Below are 9923 nucleotides of genomic sequence, written 5' to 3'. Positions count from 1 at the left end.
GAACTGAACAAAAGCTCTTTACACACACATTCACCTACAGACTCATGACAGGGCAGCGAAACCGCTGAAGCAAAGAAGCCTGCTGCAGTGATGACGTCACGAGGCAGAGTTGTGAAAACACCATTTCATCTGAAAGACTTTGTCACATAACTACTTCCGGACAGATAGTCATAGATTGCCAGTCAGACAGATTAACCGTCTATACAGGCAACTGGTAGTTTACCTGTAGGTTTGTTTATTGTTTTATGGTTGTTTAGTTGATGCCATTACTGAAAAGAAAATACAACAATTGTTTGAGCTAAAACGTTAAGTGGAAGAAAACTCTCCTTTGCAAACGCACATAGTGTGTTACTCAAAGGAGGGGAGGTGTAAGGTAAGCAGTTCATTTAAGGAGGTACTACTTAATGCAGCGGATTAACCAAGTGTCATTGGTATGTGTATATCGGCAGTGCACAGAGGTACGCGGATGTATGCGAATCAGAAGCGAAAGGACCTGTGTTAGCGCATCAACAATAAAGCTCATTACACAAATAGACATAGGAATGTCACAAATCCTTATTTCTATTTGATGCCACTTAGGCACAGACTATATGCTAGAGAAGAATTCTGTAATTGAGCCTACTGAGACACAAATAAAGTCATTTTAGGTCTCATTCATGCCATTCATACTGATAATTGTGATGTCTTTACAGTAGGAAAGAACAGATTATGTGTAACACTGTGTGTTGTCCCATAAAATAGCAAAATAGAGCTTTTCCAGTCAGGGTGGCCTACTAGTCTTAGTTGCTGTGTACAAACTCCAGTCTCCTCTGATGACAGGGCTTCAAATTCCTCTTTTGACAATCTATTTGGATATGCCATCTTTCTTGCTACTTCTTAGAATATAAGAAATGATTGTTTGCTTCTTTTAGCCTTTTGGGGACGGAATACCTTGACTTTTCTGAGGCATAAACAACAGTATTCTTGACACATTATTAAGACATTCACAATATTAGTTGTGACAAATTGGTTGTAACAATGTCTCTTGAGCTGTGGAACAAGGAAATTGGAAAGTTTTCAGGATGGCTGAGCGGTCTAAGGCGCTGCGTTAAGGTTGCAGTCTCTCGGCAACATTATTTTTTAAACATTATTAAGACGTTCACAATATGTGGTGTTTTTAAAGCTTGTTTTTGAGGATGACAGAACAAATTAGTTGTAACAATGTCTCTTGAGCTGTGGAAGAAGGAATTTAAAAATTTTCAGTCAGGATGGCCAAGTGGTCTAAGGCACAGCGTTAAGGTCGCACTTGTAGAATATAAGAAATAATTGTTTGCTTCTTTTAGCCTTTTGGGGACGGAAAACCTGAAGGGGCAAAGCGTCTTTGACTTTTCTGCGGCATATGCAACATTGTTCTTTAAACATTATTAAGACATTCAAAGTATTACTCGTGATTGTACGTTAATGCGTTTGGAAATGTTCAAGATCCTTTCCTGTATTATTCTGTACTGCTCACCTCAAAGCCGTACATATTGCACTCTCAACATTTTCAAGAGAATCATGCATATCTGTCAGAAGTGTGTGTGGCATTCAAATCTCAACCAAGATGACTAATTGCATGTGTTTCCAAATTGACAGACAAAGGTTATAATGAGCAGCCGACATTCCAACCTGTGTGGTGGTAGAACCAAACTGTTGAGAAATGAGATACTTTAAGCTAAAATGGTCCAGACTTACACAGGCAATGGTCCCATTTTCACTGTAAAACCCAAGAAATGACCACGAGGCCACACCTGCCTTCCAAGCCGTTCACTGGTATTCAAGTCACAGCCAATGCAGTTGCATTACCTCAATTTTAAATGTTTTGAATCTTCAGAACAATGGAAAATTGCAGTTCACCTGAGCTGTCTCGCAAAGATGAACCTAAAGATAAGTGCCGAAGGCCAAGTTATCCCAGATCTTTGCATGGATACTTCAAAGAATAATCTGAAATGTGCTTTGAAGTGAAGCTTACTTGTGCAATATTCATGCTGTCAGCAGAACCAGAACCATTGTTTCTAATTTGGCGGACTATGTACGTTTGCATTCTATTGACCACTCACAGAACCAGCTTCGGCCCCGCCCAGACAAACCTGGACCTCTAAATGTACCTGCAACATTGTGTTTCAGTCACTCACTGTGCACTCTAGCATAGTAGGTGGGGGTAATGCACCTTTCAGTTGGTTGCCACCCGCCATTTAAAAGACAAAAGAAGAAGTCACTCACTGTGACACAAACTGACATGAGGCCATTAGGGTTCAGAAAGTGCTCTGTTGTTGGTTGTTCCAAGCAGCATCGCAGCCTTTTCATTTTACCAGTGGAGCAAGAAAGGGGAACTTTATGTTATTTACTTGTAAATAGCCCGGTGCCGGCACCGCTGCCTGAATGCTTATTTGTGTGCGGACACCATATCACCTCTGTCTGTTTTGAAAATTATTACTGGGCTTGAGGTTGAAGAAGCAGTTTGTCAGCAGCAGTCTGTATGCAGTTGGTCAACTTATTTTGATATTTTAGTCTGTTGACGGGTAATTTGTAATTGTAGTGTTATGGTGCAGATTATGTGGAAAAGCTGATGGAGACCATCTTCTATAAATTCCTGCTGGACCCAGGTCATTATATGAAGGACCTTATTAACATTCCTGTCCCACCGGCCCTCTGAGCACAATTTGAGCAACCTGACAGAAAGGAGGTCATTCATGCCATGCCAGATTAAAAAAAACAGCACTATAAAAACTAAGTTGAAAACGTGTTTGCTCCAAACACCATTAAAACTGATCTAACTACCTCTCTTTATTGTTTACATTTGTGAAGGTTGGGAGATACATAGGAAATATTGGACATTTCATTAATCTACTATTCTATTCTCTATACATTGAACTGTGAAGGTAACTTATCCAGCATTATAGTGCTGGTGCATTGGTTGACAATAAAGTTGGCTTTGACTATTGCTGTTTCACTGAACTATTTTTTTGGGGGGGGGAAATAGAAAAATGTTTTATAATATTTTAACTTTTATGACAATGGCCTCCTAAGCCAGGGATTGTGGGTTAGGGTCCCATCTAGGGTGGGTTTCAGCAGAGTGGCGCAGTGGAAGCGTGCTGGGCCCATAACCCAGAGGTTGATGGATTGAAACCATCCTCTGCTAACTTTTTAACATGCACTACCTGTATGCTTATTCCACTGTCTAGCCTTGAAGCCACTTGCAATTGACAAGCCTCCACACCATCAACCTTGAGATTCTAGCAAATTCCAGCTTTCAGAGAAATCATTCATCTCTCTGTGGTGGTTATCAGGAAAAAACCTGATAGACCCTACATAGGATTTCAGTTGTCCATCTCCTCATCTTTTCAACACCACAAGACTTTTTCCAACCTTTTGACCTATGATTATACATCAAAGTGTAACATTTGATCACAGAAAGAGCAATTTGAGTGGTCAACTTTTAACTTGTAGCTAATACTAGGCACAAATGACTGAACACACCCATTACTCTTAAGGTCTTCATACATACCTTAAGGTCCTATACAGATCATACATATCTGTCAGAAGTGTGTGTGGCATTCAAATCTCAACCAAGATGACTAATTGCATGTGTTCCCAAATTGACAGACAAAGCCCTAATGGATCCGGCACTGGCCGGAAGCAAACGTGATAACCACTACATGACAGAAACCCATGCCATGTTGCACATTGACTTCCTCTTTAAGCAGAATCTTTGACTCACTTTTTGAACAACATGACTTTGAATTGCTCTTGCCTTGTCAGCAAGACGTGGAGGTCCCTGGACAGAAAATGATCTAGTGCAGCCTAAAACCCTAACAGGTCTACGACCTCCATTCCAACACACACCGCTCTGGCCAGACACACCAACAATGGCAACCACCCAAGATTGCTGCAACAGCTGACTGCTCTCTTCTCAAGACCCTTTTGCCCCCTTAAGTATAATTCCTTCTCAAGTCCAAATTAGTGCGCCAGAGCATGCTAGCAAAAAGTGGAGCCATTGACAGCCCTCCTCTGCAGTGTCTCTAGGAGCCTTGGAGTCCTGCCAGGTCAGCATTTTGTGTTCAGGTGCGTTTAAAAGTGAAAAGCAACCAATGATAGCCTGTCTTTTTGGAATGTTGACAGGACAGTCCTTTAGTGAACATAGACTTGCCAGTGCACTTTGCCATATCCTGGGACTTTCACAGGAAATGCAGTTCCGACTGGCCATCTTGTGAACGCTCATGGACTGTCACACACATTGATTATCTACATCGAACAAAACATTACTTTAAAGTTTCTGCCTCGTTTCGAATCAGGGGCCTTTTGCGTGTGAGGTAAACGTGATAACCACTACAATACAGAAACCTCACAAAGCCAAGAGAGACAGTTGTTGAGGAAGGAGCGTTCTAAAAAAACTTGTTGCATATGCCGACCATGCTTTCCATGGGTACATGTGAATCAATGGAGCTAAAGCGGAACCTCCAAGGGTTTTTGGTCACTTTGCTAAATCCTTGAAGCACAAACTTGCTTTTTTGGAGGTAAAATTCCACTCAAAAATTGTGTGTCACGTGTGACTTGGTGATCTCCAGACCACAAGATGGCGAATTTGGTCATCGTTAGTATAGTGGCCAGTATCTCCGGTTTTCACTCGGAAGACCAGGGTTCGATTCCCTGATGGGGAGTGTTTGTCATCCCTTCGCATGAATTGATTTTCGTTTTATAAATAACAGCTGTGGTGGTCAAAAGCAGCAATCCTCAAAGTACCTCTTTTTTGCTGGAGGATATCAGGCGGGAGAGTGTTAGACTGAAGATCTGCATCCTTCAGTCCATCCCAGGTTTCAGCAACAGATGTCCAAACTCTGAGATGCAAAACGCAACCATCTCCTCACGTTTGATTTGTTGCTTTTTAGAAGAATCAACAGATCATGTGTCATGCGTTTCTACGATATAGATATTTTTAACGTGGCTACAGTGGCATAAAAATTGCCCCTGCATTGAGAAAGTTGAAAGAAAAACTTACCTTTTTCTGCCTGGCATCAAACAAGAGACCTTTTGCGTGTGAAGCAAACGCGATAACCACATGCCATGTTGCACATTGACTTCCTCTTTAAGCAGAATTTTCGACTCACTTTTTGAACAACATGACTTTGAATTGCTCTTGCCTTGTCAGCAAGAAGTGGAGGTTCCTGGACAGAAAATAATCTAGTGCAGCCTAAAACCCTTACAGGTCTACGACCTCCATTCCAACACACACTGCTCTGGCCAGACACGCCAAAAATTACAACTTATTATGGTCGTACTGTGATTTATGTTCTTATGGCCTAAAAAAGCTCCAAAATGATGTCTTAGTTTTTCTGCATTGATTTCTAACATTACAGCTTATAATGGTCATGTTCTGATGCCAAGCTACTTTAAAACAGCTAAATACACCCTAAAAGCACAGTTGCAATTGCCATGGTTTATTTTAGTGTTCTTATGGCCTGAAAAGCTCCAAAACGATGTTTTACTGTTTCTGCATTGGTTTCTCACATTACAGCTTATAATGATCGTGCCATGGTTTAAACTAGTGTTCTTATGGCCTGAAAAGCTCCAAATCGATGTTTTAGTGTTCCTGCATTGATTTCTAACATCACAGCTTATAATGGTCATCTTCTGATGCCAAACTATTGTAAATAGCTCAATACACCCCAAAAGCACAGTTGCAATTGTAGTGGTTTAAACTAGTGTTCTTATGGCCTGAAAAGCTCCAAAGCAATATTTTAGTGTTTCTGCAGTGGTTTCTAACATTACAGCTTATAATGGTAATGTTTTGATGCCAAGCTACTGTAAAACAGCTCAATACACCCTAAAAGCACAGTTGCAATTGTCGTGGTTTAAACTAGTGTTCTTAAGGCCTCAAAAGCTCCAAACCAATGCTGTAGTGTTTCTGCATTGGTTTCTAACATTACAGCTTATCATGGTCGTACCGTGGTTTAAACTAGTGTTCTTATGGCCTGAAAATCTCCAAACCGACCTTTTATTGTTTCTGCATTGGTTTCTAAAATTACACCTTATAATGGTCGTGCCGTGGTTTAAACTAGTGTTCTTATGGCCTGAAAATCTCCAAACCGATGTTTTAATGTTTTTGCATTGGTTTTTTAACATTACAGCTTATAATAGTCATGTTCTGATGCCAAGCTACTGTAAAACAGCTCACTACACCCTAAAAGCACAGTTGCAAATGCTGTGGTTTAAACTAGTGTTCTTATGGCCTAAAAAGTTCCAAAACTATGTTTTAGTGTTTCTGCATTGGTTTCTAACATTACAGCTTATAATGATCATGTTCTGATGCCAAGCTACTTTAAAACAGCTCACTACACCCTAAAAGCACAGTTGCAAATGCTGTAGTTTAAACTAGTGTTCTTATTGCCTGAAAAGCTCCAAGAAGATGTTTGAGTGTTTCTGCATGGATTTCTAACATTACAGCATATAATGGTTGTGCCGTGTTTTAAACTAGTGTTCTTATGGCCTGAAAAGCTCCAAAAGGATGTTTTAGTGTTTCTGCATTGGTTTCTAACATTACAGCTTATAATGGTCATGCCGTGGTTTAAACTAGTGGTCTTATGGCCTGAAAAGCTCCAAAACGATGTTTTAGTGCTTCTGCATTGGTTTCTAACATTATAGCCTATAATAGTCATGTTCTGATGCCAAGCTACTGTAAGAAAGCTGAATACACCCTAAAAGCACAGTTGCAAATGCCGTGATTTAAACTAGTGTCCTTATGGCCTGAAAAGCTCCAAAACGATGTTTTAGTGTTTCTGCATTGGTTTCTCACATTACAGCTTATAATGGTCGTGCCGTGGTTTAAACTAGTGTTCTTATGGCCTGAAAAGTTCCAAAACGATGTTTTAGTGTTTCTGCATTGGTTTCTAACATTACAGATTATATTGGTCATCTTCGATGCCAAACTATTGTAAATAGCTCAATACACCCCAAAAGCACAGTTGCAATTGTAATGGTTTAAACTAGTGTTCTTATGGCCTGAAAAGCTCCAAACCAATATTTTAGTGTTTCTGCAGTGGTTTCTAACATTACAGCTCATAATGGTCATGTTCTGATGCCAAACTACTGTAACACAGCTCACTCACTACACCCTTAAAGCACAGTTGCAAATGCCGCAGTTTAAACTAGTGTTCTTGTGGCCTGAAAAGTTCCAAAACGATGTTTTAGTGTTTCTGCATTGGTTTTTTAACAATACAACTTATAATGGTCGTGTCATGGTTTAAACTAGTGTTCTTATGGCCTGAAAAGCTCCAAAAGGATGTTTTAGTGTTTCTGCATTGGTTTCTAACTTTACAGCTTATAATGGTCATGTTCTGATGCCAAGCTACTGTAAAACAGCTCAATACACCCTAAGAGCACAGTTGCAATTGTCGTGGTTTTAGCACACACGTCCTCTAAATCCTTTTAAAATAAAAGCACTAAGCCAAATAATTAGCTTTAAAGGGCTCATATCATGCAAAATTCACTTTTCTAGACATTTTGGAGCGTTCCTATGACTCTATGGGTCACATATACACACACTGAGCACGGTAGAAATGCATTTCCTGCTTTTTTCACATTTTGAAAACGTAAATTTTCTCACCCAATGAAAACAGACCACAACCTATTCTGAGACCGGGTCCCAGTTGTCGTCACCTTGGTCGGAAGTCCTCCCTGTAAATCCTGAACCACAACCCCCACAATGATCCCGAACCAAAACTGGACTTCCGCCATTTCCCCCCTCTCACTCACCGTGAACAGACAAGCACGGCAGCGTTCAAGTCCTCCCATAGAAATAGTTCGGTTCTTGGGTGTTCTAACCAACACCAAAGTCTATTCACTTTAACAAGGGATCGACAAGTGAGGATTTGTGGGTCACTTTTATTTTTAACGGACCGGTGCCAGAAACACTGCCTCAGCATTTATATGTATGTGCATTTCAAACAAGGGTGCGTACAATGCTGGATTTGTTTCACGGCTCCTGTTGGAAAAAAAGGACCTATTCCTAAAGTCCGTCATCCACTCACTGAAGTAAGTACATGCTTGATATTTATAATGTTTTAAAATGTTAGTTTGTCCGTTTAAAAATGTAGTAACCTATGTGTGAGGCAAGTTACTAGCTAGCTATGCTAACGGCTACAGCCAGTCGACCGAGCCTTTGTCCCCTTCAAATGTGCTCATGTGGGCTCCTGCAGCCACACACCTGTGTGGAGAAAAGCTAATGACTAACGGCATCGAGCGGCTACAGGCAGGGAGCGGTGGGTCTAGCGTCTGTCCTTTTTCTGTAATCTCATACACCTGCGGGGAACAGCTGATGTTAGCGCCCTTCCAGCGGCGACAGACAGGAAGCGGTGGATGTAGCTCGCTGTAGTAATTTGTGCTTGATACTTGTTATATCTAAATATGTTAGTTGGGTCTGTTTAAAATGTAGTAACCCACATGTGAGACAAGCAAATCGCTAGCGTTGCTAACGGCTACAGTGAGTCAACCGAGCCTTTGTCCCATTCAAATGTGCTACTGAGTTGACGCAGTCACACACCTGTGCCGCTCCTCTTTGTGTTGCGTTAGCCGTTAGCATGCCTTTAGGCCTTTGCACTTTAGAGCTACAGCTGGTCGATCGCTACAAAAACAAACTGCAGATGAACGCGGTTATGTTTGTTATTACCTCGTCCTGTGTCACAGCCTAAATCAACTTGTGATTTGGGGTTAAGTCGTTGTTCTATCAAATTCTAACATGATTAGTTGGAATGATTACTGTGTTCTTGCAAGCTTAGTTGCTAATTAGTCACATCTCTACAATACCTGCTGCTTATCTGGTCAGTTACCTATAGCCTGTACCATAGCCATTATATTTGTAGGACCAATACAATTTACAGTAAATGTAACAGTCTTTTCTATACTGTAGGGGGGCACATCCCAGTTACCCACATGCAAGGAGGCTGTCAAACAGAGAAATCACTGCAGACTGTTGGTACACGGACATCTGCTGCCCAGCTCAGGAGTAAAGGTATGTAAGTTTGTATGTACCAACAGTAAGATAGGCAATAGAAGATTTTAATTGGTATATTCTGTTTAGATTTTATATTTGAATTGTAACAACTGTTTATCTGTTGTTTTAGCACAGACAGGCCTGTCCTCTTGTTTGGTTTAATTTTTTGTCTGGTATTGTGTGTTCTACAATTCTGATTGCACCTTTTTGTTTTGATGAGGTGATGGTGAGGACAGCCACAGCTTCCATCTGGTAGAGGACTGCTTCCGCTCAGTCTTCCAAATAGCGATGAGAACAAGGACCACCACATCTCCCTGTTTACCCTACTTTCATGCATTTCGGCTGCAAGGCCCTGCAAAAGCTTCTGTCCTCAAACCCCCAGACTTCTTAATTAACTCAGCAACCTATACATTGCACATTGAAGTGTGAAGGTAACAGTTTGTTCTAGCTTTGGCGTAGTGGTGCATTTTTTTGGTTGACAATAAAGTTGGCTTTAACTATTACGTATTTCACTGAACTCTGTTTCTGAGGGGAAAACGATTTTAATCAGGAAATCATAGTATTGTAATTACATGTTTTTCTCTTTCTAATATGGTAAGCTATAAAGTTGAAGCGGCCATAAATAAAAAGCATATAAATTATATATAAATTTTTAAAAAATTCTTAATGAGTATTGCTCTCACAAAAAACACATTTTTACTCAAATGGTAAAGGAGTTATTCCACAGGTGGTCTACATCAATCATACTATGAGTGTTTTAGTGTTTTATCCATCAGGAAACTGCCTTCATCTACAACCCAAGCATGAAGAGATGGCAACTCAGATTCTACACCCCAGGAATCCTCAGCACCAGCTCACTAGCCTCTGTAGACTAGATACCTGTAACAACTTTAGATACAGAGACATATTACTGTCA

General features: G+C 40.6%; 1 long non-coding RNA gene across 1 annotated transcript; it reads left to right on the top strand.

Annotated features, from left to right (window-relative positions):
• The first annotated feature begins 7414 nt into the window (after nucleotides 1-7414).
• On the top strand, nucleotides 7415-9365 carry LOC129604199 (uncharacterized). Its single transcript, XR_008694889.1, has 3 exons — nucleotides 7415-8049; nucleotides 8924-9025; nucleotides 9228-9365. It is a non-coding gene; the product is annotated as an uncharacterized LOC129604199 (long non-coding RNA).
• Nucleotides 9366-9923: the final 558 nt, after the last annotated feature.

This window comes from Betta splendens, chromosome 6 (assembly GCF_900634795.4).
Source record: "Betta splendens chromosome 6, fBetSpl5.4, whole genome shotgun sequence".
NCBI classification, from domain to species: Eukaryota; Metazoa; Chordata; class Actinopteri; order Anabantiformes; family Osphronemidae; genus Betta; species Betta splendens.
The sequence above is the reverse complement of the archived record's forward strand: the minus strand, read 5'-3'. Positions and strand labels throughout refer to the sequence as shown.